General features: G+C 40.0%; 1 protein-coding gene across 1 annotated transcript in view; it reads left to right on the top strand.

Moving 5' to 3' along the window:
• The window catches only part of MAPK10 (mitogen-activated protein kinase 10), a 551,463-nt gene that overhangs the window by 249,564 nt on the left and 283,504 nt on the right, over nt 1-18,395 (top strand). Inside the window, exon 3 of the mRNA XM_070371900.1 lies at nt 9,063-9,177. The gene's annotated coding sequence lies outside the window, so the exon portion shown is untranslated. The remainder of the gene's footprint in view (nt 1-9,062; nt 9,178-18,395) is intronic.

The raw sequence follows: 18,395 nt of genomic DNA, 5'->3' as shown, positions 1-18,395 counted from the left end.
TATCTTCTGCTACTGTTAGGTCTATACTATTTCTGTCCTTTATCGAGCCCATCTTTGCATGAAATGTTCCCTTGGTATCTCTAATTTTCTTGAGGGATCTCTTGTATTTTCCATTCTGTTATTTTCCTCTATTGGTCTGCTTGGGTTTGTAAAGTCAGGACTCAGGTATAGGACCAGATTTGTAGGTTTAGGAGCTCTAACTTATTGTTCATTTAGCAGTTTTCTTCTTGGGAATTGACTTTAATTTTTTGAAAACAGCAACTTAATTTACACTGAGTGAATGCACTGATCTTAAGAGTTAGAATTTGAAGAATTTTGACAAATGCTTACATCTACATAATAACTAACACCTCTATCAAGATGTCGAATATTTTCATCACTACATAAATTTCCCTCAGCTGTGTGGCTCCCTCAATCATAGTTCTGATTTCTAATACCATAGAATATTTCTGTCTGTCCTAGAGCTTTATGTAAATGGATTTATATTCTAAACAGTCTTTTGTCTCATTTTTTTTAACATAGCGTGTTTTTGAGATTCATTTATATTGTGGCATATTTCCATAGTTCTTTCTCAAAATGTGATATTATCTTACTGAGGACTTTAAATGAAGAGTTTTGGCTTTATCCAATAAGGAATGAAATATATTTAAGTGTTAAAAATTAGCTTGTATCAGATGATCTAATTTTAGGAAATTATTTTTTCTATGCTGTATAGAATAGACTTAAAAGAACATTTTAATCATCTAAATATTACTCAAATGAATAGGTTGAATATTAAAGCCCTAGTAAAATATACCCCAGTGCAATCTACCACTGTCATTTGTGAAATCAAGAATTAACACCTACTAGAAGAAATATTGGTTTTAACCTATTTATAGTTATCATTCTTTTTTCATTGCTGAAACAGTATGTTATTATATGAATATACCATAGTTTGCTTACCCATTCTTCCGTTGATATACTTTGAGTTGTTTCCAGTTTTTACCAATTATAAATAAAGCTGGCATAAACATTTATGTATAACTTTTTTTGATAGACAAATATTTCTATTCTCTTAGGTGACTATGAATAGAATTGTTGAGTCATACTGTAGGTATATGCTTATCTTTAAAAACCACCAAACCATTTCCCAAAGTAGTTTTACCATTTACTATTCCCACAAGTAATGTAGGAGAGTTCTGATTTCTCCATACCCTACTCAGGACTTAGTGTTGTTAGTCTTTCCAATTTTAGCCAATTTTTTTTTGAGTGAGTGTGAAATGGCCTTTATGCAATTTTAATTTGCATTTCTCTGATGACCAGTTCTGTTGAATACTTTATAGTGTACTTATTGACCATACATATATATCTTTCTTTGTCAAATGCCTGCTTAAGACTTTTGCCCATTAAACAAAATTGTTTTTATCATTGAGTTGTGGGATATTTTTTAAAAAATCTAGAAATTGTGAATATCAAGAGTATTTTCAGACATGTTTATCAAGAATATTTTCTTCTAGCCTGAGGCTGTCTATTCATTTTCTTAATGGTTATTTTGGAAGCTTTTGATTTTGATCAAGTCTTTTTTTTTTTTTTCTCCTATTCTGGTGAGTAATTTCTGTGTCCTAAGAAATCTTTGCCTGCTCTGAGAACAGAAAGCTATTTTTTCTTCTGAAAGATACATTTTATTCTAATATCTTTATATAGTTTGGCTTTCATGTTTCAGTGTAAATTTACCTTGAATTAAGTTTTTGTGTTTGCAGTGTGTGGTAGGAGTTGAAGTTCATTTTTTCCTCATTGATATCCAGTTATTAAGAGTTAATATCAAAACTTTGATATCAAAACTTAGAATAAAGTAAATTAAAAGTTTCAATGCCAATTATATTTTGCTATAAAGTCGTTTGGCTAGTTAATACATATTTTTCTTGAGACAAAGTTGTCTTGTAAGGTAGGTTCATTGCCAAGACTAAAAATTAATAATCAACTGCTTCTTGTTGAACTTGAAATTAGAAAAAAGCAATATCCAAAAACTTGTCCAATAGATGAAAAATAAAACACACAAGACTTTTTTTCCCCCTGGATTCCCTCCTAAAATAAGGAAACCTGATATGGTCCCATATGGTTTTATGATGTGTTTCAGTGGATCAGTCATTGCTTGGTTTGTATCTGTTGCAAGTTGTATCTTTTCTGTTAACATATGGAAGAAGCTCCTTATTCATGTATGTATGCTAGTTCTAAAACAGTGTCAAGTGGTATAAAACTCAGTCTTACTTCGTTGCAATACACAGAAACTCACCTCAAAGTTACTTAAGCAAAAAAGGAATTTGATTCAATTATGTAACCTGAGATGCCCAAGGGTTGAGCCTGGTTAGGCCAAATGTGTATTGAAAAATTTACTTAAGTAAAAAATATTTTTAAACAGGTAAAAAAAAATGATAATTAAAAAAAATTGTGGGAATATTCCATTATTCTGAACTCTCACTCTAGAAACCATATATTTATAGATTAATACTCTAGATTTAATAATCTATGACATCTATATTTAAGCACCTATATTTAACATTTAACAAACTATTAATATATGGAGACAAAAATATACTCTGACAGTCGCAGATAGGGCAAATTACTTAAATAAAATTGAGATATCTGCTCCAAATAGTAATAATGCAATTTGTATCCATTTTCTAAAGAATTACCCAATTAAAAAAAAAGAATCTAGATTTGGTAACTCAAATTAGCAGTATTTTCTTTCTAAATTCAAGCTGCAATCTCAGAATTAGTTGGCTGACTTTGGTTTAGTTGGTATTTATGTAGGATTTCTCTGAAAGATAAGGAAACAGACAAGAGGGATTATGACATTTCAAATGACCTCTGGGGTCCAGGTGGCACCCAGACGCTCACTTGGCCTCCGAGGTTATTACCATCCTTGTTTGCTTTGACACTTAGAGGCACGACATGCCTTTGTGCTGTTTGCAAAAAGCTGGGCGAGTTGAAAAGCATAGATTGAGTACATTTCCAATGGTGTTTGGGTCTGCAAGCATTTGTTTTCTGAGCGCTGCCGAGTGCTGGGCCAGGGCTGCGTGGAGAGAGCTGTTTCCGTTGCGCAGACTGGCTGCCTGATGTCCTAGGTGCTGATAGCGGCCGCCGACGAACCCTGCTCCTTTCCATTTCGCCAGGTCCTCATTTAATCGGAAAACACGGTAGCTGCAGACGCACAGAGACTTTTTCCTCTTCTCCTTTCCCCCCTCTCCCCCCTCCCTAGACCTCTCTGGGGTTTGACGTCACGTGTGCTCCTTTTGGTTGCCATAGCAACCCCATTCCCCAAGCCCTCTGTCCGTCTCCTCTGGTCGGTTCCACAATGGTACAGGCAGCATCGCGCTGCACAATGGTTTCCAGGCAGTGAAAGAGGGTGATTCAGCAAGCCACTCTTCGTCTTCTTCTTTTTTTTAAACCTCCCCTTCTCTTTTTATTTTTATGGGGGTGGTTGGTGCTTGTTCTGTACTTAGCATTTTTCTTTCCTTTTTCGTTTTTACGGTATTCCATTTTTCTCCTCACCCCTCAATTCCTAGGGGCTTGAATGACTTTACGCTTGGGTTTTCTTGGCAATCACCTGTCCATCATTAATTTTAAACAATTTCCCCACCTCCAAACAATCTATTCCTTATTACAGTTCGGAATGTGGTTAATGAGAGACAAGTAGGGAGGATTTCTGGGGCAAACACTGCTGGATCAGGATCGTAGTTCTCAAGCACGGAATGGTAGGTGGCTCTTTGCTCATTCTGGGTTCTAACCGGTTTTTTGGAGGGTGGTGTTATGTCTATTGATTGCTCCTGGTGGGGCGGGAGAGTGAGCGTGGGAGAGGGGGGCAGAGATGGGGTGGATAGGAGATTAATGAAGTGAACTACCTCTGAGGCAAGAAGCCACCAGCTTTTCCTTCTGTGCAGAGCATCTCTCCCAGGACTTGGGCGTGTTGAAACCTTTCTGTTTGGAGTGAGGGTTGGCAGAGGGTGGGAGGGAGCATTTTTATTGTGACCAGGGGTTTTTTAGACCATTGCAGATCTGCAAAAAGGAAGAGAAAATTAGAGAGAGAGCGAAACAGCTGTGCTTGTTAGAAGTGCTTGCCTTAGTCCCATATTTAAGAAATGCTGTGGGCTCCGTAAAACATTAAAATCACATCTTTAAGTTATGCATTTATGTTTACTTCATGAGATGTTGTGCTTAGAGAGATATTTGGGGACATATTTACATATTTTAGTTAGGGAACGGTATTTTTTTTTTTTTATATTGTAGTTGCAAAACTAACAGCATTACTCTTGCAGAGAGACCCAAGGCTAAATCTGAGCTGGAGAGAGGAACATAGAATGGGAAGTAGGGGTGGGGGGTGGTCAGGTTAAAGGTAAGAGGAAACATTGGCACTGCAGTCGTACAGGTAAAGGGTCCCTTTAAGAAAGTGAGCTAGTCCACAGCAGGCAGCATTTTTTTCTTTATGGCATGGTTCCCAGGTGCTCTGTACTGGGATACCGTGTCCCCTAGAAATGTCAGAGCCCATTTGGGAGAAAAAGGTCTATCATCAGAGAGGACCAGGGCAATATATTTAGCGGAATTGATGTCTTTGTGCCTGCAGCAAAATAAATGTGATTTATTGGAAGATCTTCAAGTAAATCAAGACTAGAGCCATTTCAAGAAAATTATGGGCCTATTTCTCCCTCCCCCCCCCCCCCATTTAAATCTAGAGACCAAGTCTCTGCTTTTACCCCCTTAAATGCATACATTCCTAGGGTACTGCAATTTAACCACAGCAGAAGAACAGCTTATCCCGTGGCAGCTGGCGCTGAGGCAGTCACAAGGTTGTTTACATGGGCTGTCTTTGCTGCAGAGCTCCACAGTGTCTGCACAGCCGCCCTCCCTTTCTTGATGTGTTGACAGTAACTTTTATGAACAGACCCGACAGAGGCAGGCTAAGTCCTATGGGACAGGCCACAGTTTAGACGGAAGGAAATTGGGTCTAAGTGCACCAGGCATTTGGCAGTCCGAGGTCTGATTTCTTCCTCTGCCCCTCGTCTGCCAGTTGTCAGACCCCGGAAGGTCTCAGAACGCTGATGCATGTGTTAAAATGGTTGCAGGAAGGCCCATGACTCTGAGAGAGGCTTCTGTAAATTTTCTGCCTTAGGTGAGTGTTTCTGTTGTACATCTAGACAGGGATGCTCACGCTTATGGATGAGGTTGCCAGCTTCCGACTCCACTTTGGAGCCATCGGATTATAGGGGTCAGACACTTTGGATGTAGTAGTTTTGCCATCTCTGGGTATGTATTCCTTCCACTACCTTGATCTCATTCTTAGAATTGACACAAAGTACTAAGTTAGCTTATTTGATCACACAAAACACACTGGGTTTTCTCGCCCTGACAACGGAACTGGAAAATCAATGACAAAGGTGGTATGACCTTAGATATTAAAAGAGTCTTCTTGCTTCCTCATTTGCGCATCACTCCCTCTCGTTGTTGCAAGGTGTCTTTAATCCGACAGTCTCCTGGTGTTATAAAATCTTCACAGTGTGGGTGAAAAGACTCTTGATGATGAGACAGTAAGAAATGATACGACCAGTGGGAAAGACCAGGTGCTGCCTCCAGCTTCCTGCTTGTCTGCCCCAGAGCAGCATCTGCTGTGGGGAGGAGCGTGTTTGCCAGGCTAGAAGGCGATGTTCACGAACAGATCCCAGAGGGGCCAAGTGTGTTTTTGCTGTCATTGTCTGGTATGTCTGCAGCTATTAGTGTTTAATGGTTTCATAGTGTGTGGTCAATATTTTTCACGGCTGAAATGAACTGAGAATGGATGGTGGATGCCCTAAAATATGTGTATATTTTAAAATTACAGGAAAATTCATAGGATTTCCCTTGTTAGTATATCCTATAGGAATATCATAAGCAAAAGGAATCTGCCTGATTTTTAAGAAATGTGATAAAGCCTCCCATATTTAAAGGGAGGGCTTTTTGTTTGTTTGTTTTTGTGTGTGTGTGTGACTTTATGTAAGTGAATCTTAGTGTAACAGTCTTTGAATACAGATGATAAGGGAAAGAAGGCAAATTGGGTTTCTCTTGTTAAGCACGAGGGCAGATGCTCTCCCTTCCTGATCTAGTTCTGGCTGCAGGTCCTATTTGTAGCCATAAGACTTTACATGGGATTGGTGTGCTCAAATAAAATGATTGTTTAGTTGCTAGTGAGAATAATGAACTCAAAGCAAGAGAGACTTGCTTCACTTAGAATAAGAAGTGATAAATTGACATTTTAAATTCTTTCTCCATTGCCCCTGTTTTGTCTTGTAGTCTCCTTTATGTTTTTGGTTGGACATTGCAACACTTATGCAAAAAAGAGGCACAAAGTGTCCAAGGATGACACAAAAGCAGTATCGTGCCTTATTTGCTATAGGCTGAGGGCTTCCTTCCTACCATACTTGCATCTCTTACAGCTTCTTCCGAGGACTAAGGACTTGTGGGAAAAGTTGGGCACATAGACTAAAGGAGGAGATGCTTATTGATAAAGAACAGAATCCATTTGCTTCTTTAGCATATGAGAGATATTTATTGCATTGCATAAGTCTGAAATGAGACACTGCTGCTGATTCAGATACAAGATCATGCTGCAAATTGATTGAAAATTTAATTTGGATCTGGAGCCTGGATTTTCAGAAATGTACCTATCTGTACATATTTTCATAGCAGACTTGTAAGGGTTTTGACTAAAGATATCTTAGTTTGAGTACATTTTATCCTTATAAGAGAATCAAGGCAAAGAGGAAAAAGTGGAAAGCCTGTATGTTTCAGGTTCTGTTTCCCCCCACTATTGAATGAAAAAGAACTCCATTTCTTAATTGTGAATCTTGGTAGAAACTCTAAATGGAGACTTCAGGTGATCTTTGAAAATTCTTAAATTGAGAGAAACATTTTTTTAGTTTAAAAAGTGGACTGCGAGTTTCTAATTATTTTTGATAAAGGATTTTCTAGTTGAATTGACATTTTAGATTTATAACAAGCCTTTCTTACTGGTCTTGTCCCTGGTGACTGTGAGATGTGAAACTCATAGGCTTGTAGAACTAATGCTCCTGGAATGGAAATTAAATTTTCAGTGGAGAAAGAAAGAACTAAAGTTTCCTTAGAAGCATTCCTAACCCATAGCTGCTCTAAAACCTCGCATGGCACACAGGTATAAAATGAAATTCTCCTCCAGGGCAATTAGGCATTTGCAGAGTGGCCTGCAGAATAACAAACAAGACTTCTGCTACGTGTGTGTGTGTGTGTGTGTGTGTGTGTAAGCAGGAAAACACACACATAACCCAGTACTGACTTGTCTTCATGGATGTAAAACCGCCTCCTGGGTTTTGGATGTTAACCTGCCTGGGTGCTCCATGTACTTCGTGAAAACGAGTTTCTTAAAGTAATCATCCTCTTCTCATACATTGGAAATAGGATCTGAAAGCCCAGATAGAGAAGTCAGGCTGGTGTGTCTGTTATTGGGCAATGTTCATTCAGCGTCTGTGCTTCCTCTGTCATAGCACTTATCCTGCAGCACAGTAATTGCCTCTTCCTGGGCTTCATGTATTCACTACTCAATTATAATCTCTGTCAGGCACTGACTGTGTCTGCCTGGTGCATAGTAGGGGCACAATCAATATTCCATGAATGAAGGTATCCCATGCACAGAGTTATCTAAGTACTGTGGGTGATAGAGTTTGGGAAACTGTAACACAGCTTCTGGGCTTCCCTGGTGGCTCAGATGGTAAAGCATCTGCCTGCCATGCAGGAGACCTGGGTTTGATCCCTGGGTCAGGCAGATCCCTTGGAGAAGGGAATGGTTACCCACTCCAATATTTTCCCTTGGGAGATCCCATGGACAGGGGAGTTCATGGACTCTCAAAGAGTCAGACATGACTGAGCAACTAACACACACACATACAGCACAGCTTTTGCCATTAGGGAGCTTATAGTCATTTAGGGAGATGAGGTTAAATAACAAACGTGGTATATGATCAAATGTCCCTATTCAACAAATGCAATAGGGATTCACAGTAGAAAGAAATTCACCCCTTCTGAAATGGTGGTAGGCCACGTTGGGATGGGGAGGGCAGGAAGATGTGGTGGGGGAGAAGTCCAACCACAGTTGTAAGTACTTGGCCTGGAAGGGAACTCTTGCTTGGAACAGCTGTGTGTGTGCTCAGTCATGTCTGACTTTTTGCAACCCCATGGACTGGAGTCTGCCAGCCTCCAGTCCATGGGATTTTCTAGGCAAGAATACTGGAATGCTGGAATGCATTGCCATTTCTTCCTCCAGGGGTTCTTCCCGATCCAGGGACTTAACCTGCATCTCCTACATTGGCAGGTGGGTTCCTTACCACTGAGCCACCAGGGAAGCCCTAGAACATAGAAAACTGGCACAGTCCTGGAGATTTTTTTTCCATTATAATGTCAAAAAGTAACAGTAACAGACTGAAGTTACAAACCTACTTTTGTAACTGGATCAGATAATGGAAAAATATACATACAGGTCTCTTTCTAGCTTTACACCAACTTCAGTTTTTAACATTTTAATTTATTTTTTGCCTTCTTTATTAAATAATTTTTGTTCGAGTATGGTTGCTCAAATTCAGTTTAGTTTCATTTTATTTCTCATAGTTCAAAACTTTTTCAACTTCTCCTTTATCGATGACTCTGTAATTCATTTTTCCATGTGAACCCATTGTTCTTGTATGAGGAGCAGACTGTGCAAACATGTAACAGGGAGCTCATGGTTGAAGCCGAATAGGGTGCCTCCTATCACAAACTCAAATCCATGTCATCCAAGGTAACAATTACTAATTGGGCTTATGTTCAGATGTTAAAATATCCAGCTACTCTGGTGATGGCCACACCAAAGTTCTAGTGTTTGATGAATTTGAACAGAGCGAACTACCTTGAGATTTTACTCCTTTCCCTTGTGTGCTCACTACCCATCCCCCAACGTCTTTGTTAGTCTTTTGACTTTTCTAAATGCAGGTGAAATCCCCACTGAAATGGTAAAATCAAACTTGATTGTGTTTTTGCTTTGATTTTAGGCTAGCGTGAGAAACACCAACGGCAACACCATCTCAGATCTCTGTTATGGCGACTCAGGCAAGAAGCTGTTGAATTAGACCCATTTCCTGTAGATGAGAAACTATACAAGCAGTGGTGAGTTGCAAACTTAAACACATTCCTTAGCAGGAAACATGTGATCTACATAACCAGTTTAAATATTGCATATGATTTAGTGTGTGGATCTGAAGAAATACTGCTCCCAAATCATGTCAACTAAAGAGGTGAAAATCAGTGTTTAACTGATGGTGTGGTGCTATTAATACCACGTGAAGGAGCTTGAGGCCTTTAGGGGCATAAGTGCGTCATCCAGCACCATAATGCTTCCGCCCTGGATGGTACTAGTCTAAGTGAGATGATCGCAGTGAGCAATTTCCTGGGGCTGCGTAACAGTTGGGTATTTACATAACAGTATTTTTCAGTGGCATTTATTATCTGCAACATAATTCTACATTTTACTGCTTCATCTTCTCTAGGAGAATACTGGTTCTGATCTAAATTCTAACACTTAATTCCTTTCAGGAACATATATGCTCGTATATGGGGCTTCCCAGGTGGTGTTAGTGGTAAAGAACCCACCTGCTAATGCAGGAGACACGAGAGATGCTGAAGACACAGGAGACGCTGGTTCGATCTCTGGGTCGGGATGATCCCCTGGAGGAGGCCATAGCAACCCACTCCAGTATTCTTGCCTGGAGAATCCCATGGACAGAGGAGCCTGGTGGGCTACAGTCCATATAGGGTTGCAAAGAGTCAGACACGACTGAAGTGACTTAGCCCACACACAGCATGCGTGTACATATATATGTGTATATAAGATATATGTGATATATATTAACATAACATTTAGATCTTTAGACATAAGGGAAGAGAAACCACATCATAGTTTTATAAAACTCGATTTGTGGACATTTTAGCCTACAAATTCTTTGCTTAATAAAGACAGTATTAAAAATAGATCCAGCTGCTTTGTTATTTGGAATCATTTTAAAATCTTATTATTTTATAAAAATATCAGCTCACATAGGCAAAATATATTTTTTAATACTTGATGCTTCATAGTTGCCAATGTCAATAATCAATAGACTCCAGTGGAGATGAACCAGGTATAATCTGTCAAACAACATCTCTGAGAAATAGATTATGACAGTGATGCTTGTAAGACTCCAAAAGAAGCTGTTTTGAACGAGTGATCGATATCTCTCTTTCATTTGTTTATTGGCTTATATAACTCTGGGTATATAGGCTGTGCTATGAATCAGTGCATAACCCATAACTGTGGAGGACTGATGAAATTAACCTTGTACTTATTTCACATCATGATTCTTATTACAGTCTGATTATGATTACATTGAGGAAGCAGATATAATAGTCATCACTATGCTGTACTTAATCAATATGTGTTAAATGATTGTTATGACTGAGAAAATACGTAATTGCCAGTAATCAACCATTTTGATTTCAAACAAGGGTGATTTTTTTTTATGGCTGAACTTAATCTTTTGAGTTATGGGTCACTCCCAGTGATGTCAAAAATATATATTGCCCCCTCTTAAACATGTATTCATTAAGCAAACATTTACTGAGAATCTGTGGTGTAGATATCATCCTTTGCACTTGGGACAGATGAAGAAGACAGCACCTGCTTTAAAGGAGCCGTGTTTAAAGTATGTGACACTTACGATAAAGTATGTCATTAAAACAGGGAGCGATTTCTAAAGAGTGGGGTACTTATCCACTGCTGTTAAATGGGTAGCCATCTAGTGCTGAAGGAAGTGCCGCCGAGGAGAGTCTAAGACAGATGGGATGGGGGCCTGGAAGGGAAGGCTTCCCAGAGGGAGCGAGATTTTAGCTGAATGTTAAGGACAATAAGAGGTTAGCTAGAAGAAGGGGAACAGTGAGAACGTTTTTCAAGGGCCTAGAGACTTGAGGGAGCATGATTGATGGGGGAGCGAGATGTCATTTACTGCGCTGGGGCATAAATGGGGGTGGGAAAGATAAAGCTGAAGAAAGGTACAGGGGATATAACATGGGAGAGTTTTTAAGACAAAGCTAAGGAGTTTGTATTTTATTCCACAATAAAGAACCTCTGAAAGATTTTAAGTAGAATGATGCTATGAAACTTATTTTTTAGAAAATACCATGTACTCTAGATCCCATGGACGGAGGAGCCTGGAAGGCTGCAGTCCATGGGGTTGCTGAGGGTCGGACACGACTGAGCGACTTCACTTTCACTTTTCACTGTCATGCATTGGAGAAGGAAATGGCAAGCCACTCCAGTGTTCTTGCCTGGAGAATCCAAGGGACAGGGGAGCCTGGTGGGCTGCTGTCTATGGGGTCGCACAGAGTCGTACACAACTGAAGCGACTTAGCAGCAGCAGAAAAGTACATAAAACAAATTCAGTTAAAGAATAATTACAGAGCAAACCTTGTATGACCACCAAGTAGACTCCCAGTAAGCCCTCTGTGCTCCTCTAAGACCACATGCTTTCCCTTCCCCACTAGAGGTAACCACTACTCTGCCTCTTGTCACTTCTTCCCTTGCCTTTCTTTGTAGGTTTTCAATCTTGTAATCGTGGTGAAAGAAAGTGACAGTTGCTCAGTCATGTCTGACCCTTTGCGACCCCATGGACTATAGCCCATCAGGTTCCTCTTTCCATGGAATTCTTTGGGCAAGAATGCTGGAATGGGTTGCCATTCCCTTCTCAAGGGTATCTTCCTGACCCAGGGATTGAACCTGGGTCTCCTGCATTGCAGGCAGATTCTTTACTGTCTGAGCCACCAGGGAAGCCATGGTAGTATATATGTATTCTTAATCACTTGATTTTGTGAAACCCTCTAGTGAAAGTGAAAGTTGCTCAGTCGTGTCCTACTCTTGTTTTTTTTTTTTTTTAATTTTATTTTATTTTTAAACTTTACATAATTGTATTAGTTTTGCCAAATATCAAAATGAATCCGCCACAGGTATAAACATGTAAAATATCATGTAAGAAACGAGTTGCCAGTCCAGGTTTGATACACGATACTGGATGCTTGGGGCTAGTGCACTGGGACGACCCAGAGGGATGGTATGGGGAGGGAGGAGGGAGGAGGGTTCAGGATGGGGAACACATGTATACCTGTGTCCTACTCTTGTGACCCAATGGACCATGGAATTCTCCAGGCCAGAATACTGGAGTGGGTAGCCTTTCACTTCTCCAGGGGATCTCCCCAACCCAGGGATCAAACCTAGGTCTCCCACATTGCAGGTGGATTCTTTACTAGCTGAGCCACCAGGGAAGCCCAAGAATACTGGAGTGGGTAGCCTATCCCTTCTCCAGCAGATCTTCCCAACCCAGGAATTGAACTGGGGTCTCCTGCATTACAGGTGGATTCTTTACCAACTGAGCTATCAGGGAAGCCTGTGAAACACTGCAAGGCTCATGTTAATGTATGTGGTTTATTCAAGTAACTTATGTGGTATTTTACTCTATGAATACCTCAAAATTTACTTATCCACTTCACCACTGATAGACATTTGGATCGTTTCTACATTACGTATGTGTGTCTGTGTATGTATGTTGTTGTTGTTCAGTCATTAAGTCATGTCCAACTATTTGCAACCCTATGAACTGCAGCATGCCATGCTTCCCTGTCCTTCACTATCTCCTGGAGTTTGCTCAGATTCATGTCCATTGTGTCCATGATGCTATCTAACCATCTCATCCTCTGTCATTTTCTTCTCCTTTTGCCTTCAAACTTTCCCAGCAACAGGGTCTTTCCCAATGAGTCAGCTCTTTGCATCAGGTGGCCAAAATATTGGAGATTCAGCTTCAGTATCAGTCCTTCAGTGAACGTTCAGGGTTGATTTCCTTCTGTCAATCCAAAAGGAAATCAACCCTAATTATTAACCTGAGTTATTTCTATATAAATGTACTAAGTAAATTTTAATAAATACATATATTTATATATGATAACATTAAGTATACATATGCTACTTTTTATGCACATATTGTTGCTCATAGATTCTAGAGTACATGCGTAAGAACTTCTGTAGGATACATATCAAGGAAAGGAACTCTTGAGTTTTGGGGTATGTGCACATTAAGTTTTTCTGCTGCCGCTGCTGCTGCTAAGTCGCTTCAGTCGTGTCCAACTCTGTGCGACCCCATAGATGGCAGCCCACCAGGCTCTGCTGTCCCTGGGATTCTCCAGGCAAGAACACTGGAGTGGGTTGCCATTTCCTTCTCCAATGCATGAAAGTGAAAAGTGAAAGTGAAGTCGCTCAGTCGTGTCTGACTCTTAGCGACCCCATGGACTGCAGCCTACCAGGCTCCTCTGTCCATGGGATTTTCCAGGCAAGAGTACTGGAGTGGGTTGCCATTGCCTTCTCCAAGTTTTTCTAAATAATGCCAAATATTTTCCTCAATCAATTGCATGAATTTATGTTCCTATCAGCAGTATATAAGAAGCTCTATATCCTCACCAACTCTTTATTTTTAAGTTCTCAAAATTTGCTGATCAGGTGGATGCATAATTGTACTCATGGAAGTAGTAGTTTGCATTTGCTGACTACTAAGGAAGAAGAATTTTTTAAATTTTTATTGGCCATTTGATCTTCTGTTGTGAAGTGCCTGCTAAAGTCTTTATGCGACTAGTCTTTCAGAATGACAACTAGCACTTATGGAGTTCTTGCTGTGTAATAAGCACTGTGCTAAGCACTTTACAAACATTTAATCCTCATGTCATCCCTATGATTTATAGATAAGGAAACTCAGGTTTAGAGAGGTTAAATAACTTGCTAGCAATCACATAACTAAGAAGCAGAGGATTTAGCATTTAAGCCCAGGTCTTTCTGACTCCAGAGTTCTTCAGTTTCTTTTTTTTTAATTTATTTATTTTTGGTTGTTCTGGATCTTCATTGCCGCAAGTTGCTTCATTTTCTCCCGTTGTGGTGAGTGGGGGCTACTCTTACGTGGGCTTCTCACTGGAGTTGTCTTTTCTTGTTGTGCAGAACAGGCTCTAAGTGCTCGGGCTTCAGTGGTGGGCCCAGTAGTTAAGGCTTGTGGGCTGGAGGGTGAGGGCTCGGCAGTTGTGGTACATGGGCTTAGCTCCTCCATGCATGTGGGGTTTTCCTGGATCAGGGATTGAACCCATGTCTTCTGCATGGCAGGCGGATTCTTTACCACTGTGCTACCAAGCAGTTTCTTGAATCATGTTTGAAAGGGGTTTAGATTAGAGCCAGGGGACTTATCAGCTACTATTGCGGGAGCTCAGCTAAAAAATAATAAGGGCATAAACAAAAGAATCATCAGTAGGACACAGTGCAAATTAATTGGACCCAGTAATGAATGTCATGGGTGAAGAAGAGGGAGGATTTTAAAGTCTCAAATTTTCAGACCTGCTGGCTAGGTAGCTTCAAAGTTAGTAATACAATGTATATTTAAATATATTCTAGGTCTTGTGGTAGGCTTTAAGAATATATTTTATGGTTGCACTATTCAATGAGAGATGAATTTAATTCATAGGATTATAAAGTTTAGGGTTTAAAGAGACCACAGTGTTTACTTGGGTCAACTCTTTACTGTTTTAAAATGTGAAACCTAGTGTGAAAAGAAGTGTCTTGGTCGAGATCACATGTTACTGTCAGATTAAGAAGAGACACTTGGATGACAGAGAATGCAAAGAAATAGCAACTTTTTAAATTTTTTAAAAATTTAATAAATTAAAATAAATTGACCTACTTTATCTTCTAAACATGTCTCACATCAGTTCCCTTTGAAATAAATCTATTGCTAACAGCACAAATTAGGCCCTCGTCATCACTGTGAGCAGTTTTATTTAAAGTAGGCTAGCATATTATCTTCTTGCTCATGATTCTACCAATGAAACCTCCAGATTCGATGTGCAGTTTTTACTGTGTAACCGCCCAGCTTACTTAGATATGCTCCATTGCCTATGTAATAAATTCCCCTCTACTTAAAATATACCATACTCCCATCTACCTCCAATTTAGCAATGAATATCTCTCCAATTACCTGGGGACCCCAATGTGCTTCAGTTTCATCACACACTCAAGTGTTTCTTCTGTAATTTACTTCATATTGTCTCTTCCGCCTGTATTCACCCTCTCCACCCTTTACTTAGTCATTGGCCATTTTTTAAGACCTTTGCAATTCAAAGAATGATCCGAGGACCAACAGCTCAAACGCTGTCTGGGGCTTGATTAGAATTGCAGCATCTCAAGCCTCTCCTACATCTACTGATTCAGAATTTTTCCCACAAGATTCTCAGGTGATTTTGTGTTCAAGAGGCGCTGCTTAGACTTACATTAGACTTCATCAGATGTTATCTCCTTCCAGAAACCCTTCCTGAATCCTTCCATAAGGCTGAGGTGTTCTCACCTCAGCCTATGCATGTCTATCTCACCGCATTTTATTGTTCAGTTGCTCAGTCACATGCACCTGTTTGTGACCCCACGAACAGCATCATGCCAGGCTTCCCTGTCCTTCACTGTCTCCCAGAGTTTGCTCAAACTCATGTCCATTGAGTTGGTGATGCCATCTAACCATCTCATCCTCCTGCCTTCAGTCTTCCCCAGCATCAGGGTCTTTTCCAATGAGTTGGCTCTTCCCATCAGGTGGCCAAAGTATTGGAGCTTCTCACTGCATTACTATAGTGTTTTATTAACTGTTTAATGTCTATCTCTCCACCTTAGCCTGTGAGTAATTTGAGCCAGATCTAATTATCTTTGACTTGTCTATGCCTAGCACAGTGCCTGATACTTGTTAGTACTGCATGAATATATGTTGGCTGGCTGATAAAACAAAGAAGGCTGTTAGGCTGCTTTCCAGATTGTACAATTTCCAAATTGTATCCAGAGGTACAATTTTTGATGCATTTTTTGGTAGTCTAGTTATTTTTCTACAAAGTCCCTTGGGCTATGTTTTTTCTCCTTGTTATTTTCTTTCTCCTTCCTCTGTTTCTTTTTCTTTCTTTTTTTCTATTTATATATCTTTCCATATCCATATATATATATATGTATATATATATAGAGAGAGAGAGCTTCTCTTCCCAGGTGGCTCAGTGGTAAAGAATCTGGCTGCAATGCAAGATGCTGTGTTGATCCCTGGATTGGGAAGGTCCCCTAGAGGAGGGCATGGCAACCCACTCCAGTGTTTTTGCCTGGTGAACCCCATGGACAGAGGAGCCTGGAAGGCTGCAATCTACACGGTTGCAAGGAGTCATATACGACCGAAGCTACTGAGCATGCGTGCACCATGTATGTATATTTCTCTCTGACTTTGTGTCTTGATTTAAGGAGCCAGAATGTCCTCTGGCTCTCAGTTCTCATGTTTCTGACCCTGATATAATGTGTGAGATTCCCACTTACTCCTTTGGTTGAAGACTGTTCCTATTACAATAGAAATCTTATGAGAATTCCCTGGTGGTCCAGCGGTTAGGACTTGGTGTTTTCACTGCTGGGGTCTGGAGAACTGGTTGGAGAACTAAGATCCCACAAGCTATGCTGTGAGGCCCCCCAATATTATGAGGTAAAGTGATTGGAGAACTAACCTGATAAACTAACTTCATGGATTTTGAATATAGATAACATCCATGGTTGGTTAAATGTCTTACTGCATTAACATAGGAGACTAAGGAAATGGAATATGTAGGAAAAGTTGTTACATGGAGAGGGAATTAAGAGTGGTCTGAAAGAAAGTGCTTTTAAGGGGTTTAGCAGATTATTTAAAATTTTTCATTATATTATTTCTGGAAAAGGAAGAGAACTTGATGTTAGAGTCTCACTGCAGCTTTGTCATGAATTAATACCTGTTGGGTCAAGTCTTAATCTAGTTGAGTTTCAATTGTGTATGAGGGAGTTGTGATAGATGATGTTTCTTTTTGACTATAAAAATTATATGGATTAAATTGTACAGATTGAATTAAAGCATAGATTAATGCCCTGAAGGCCAGGCCAAGTGGAGTACCTTGGTGAGGGTGGCCTTGGTCGGTGAAGGGACTTTATAGGGATGACAAGCAGCGTCATGGGCAGCTGAAGGGGAAGAATAGGCCAGATAGAGATTTAGAGGATCTTGAAGATAGACTCGCCTATGCCCAGTTTTGCTTTGACCTGCCCCCTTTTATTATCTTTGGCTTAATTCTACCCATTCTCACTCTAAATCTAGGGATAAAGTATTTTAACTATAGCAAGTCACCTCTAATTATTGAGATTTTATTATCCATAAGGAAGATAACTTATGCATACACAACCACATTGACTGCATCTGTTTTCCTAATTTGTATCTTTCTTTATCTTAAAATTATCCTCTTATATTGAAGGATTAGTGTGTGTAAATGTTTGTTCATTTATTTATGAGAAGATTCTTTAAAACTTTGTCTTTAAAATCATGGTTTCTAAGCTGTATTTGGGATGTACCAACACATCGGATAAGACTACTGGCATCTTAATCACCTTGAAATCATATCAATGTGACACGTTTACTTGAAGGTTAATAATTTCAGTGGACAGATTACTGTGGTAGAATTTTTGAAGAATGAAGAAGACACGTCTCCTTCTTTTCCCTCCCTCCTTCCTTTTTTCCTTCCTGTTTCCCTTCCTCTCTCCATCCCGTCCTCTCTTCCCTCCTGCCTTCCTTCTTTCCTTTCTCTCTCAAGTATTTATTGGCTGCTTCTGTGCTAGGTGCTGCAGCGTCAATAATAAATTTATCTTACACGTAGGGTGGATAGTTGTTTTAATGGAGGACAAGTTTGGGGAACAGTGCAATTACAAATCACTCAACTAATTACTCAGACCTTCTTGACTGGGGCTTCCCAGAAACACATGAGTCCCTGCTCTCTAAGGTAGCCATTCTCAGACTTTGTGGCCTCAGGATTCCTTTATACACTCCATAGTTGTTGAAAAACCTGAAGACGTTTTGTTCATGTGCGTTATATCCATTGGTATTTGCCTGCGTGCCCAGTCACTCAGTCGTGTCTGACTCTTTGCGACCCCATGGACTAGCCAGCCAGGCTCCTCTGTCCATGGGATTTCTCAGGCAAGAATACTGGAGTGGGTTGCCATTTCTTTCCCCAAGGGATCTTCCCGACCCAGAGATTGAACCCACATCTCCTGTGGCTCCTGAGTTGGCAGGTGGACTCTTTACCGCTGCACCAGCTGGGAAGCCTGCCCTCACCATTGGTATTTACAGTATCAGAAATTCAGATATCAGTTTGAAATACTTCGGTGATTAAAAAGTAACAGTAAACTGTTAAGATGTGTTAAATAAAAGTAATGTATCTTTGAATGAAAACTGCCTTTCACAAACCAAAAA

The sequence above is a fragment of the Bos mutus genome, chromosome 6 (genome assembly GCF_027580195.1).
Source record: "Bos mutus isolate GX-2022 chromosome 6, NWIPB_WYAK_1.1, whole genome shotgun sequence".
Classification (NCBI taxonomy): Eukaryota; Metazoa; Chordata; class Mammalia; order Artiodactyla; family Bovidae; genus Bos; species Bos mutus.
Note: the sequence above shows the minus strand (reverse complement) of the source record. Positions and strands in the feature narration are given on the sequence as shown.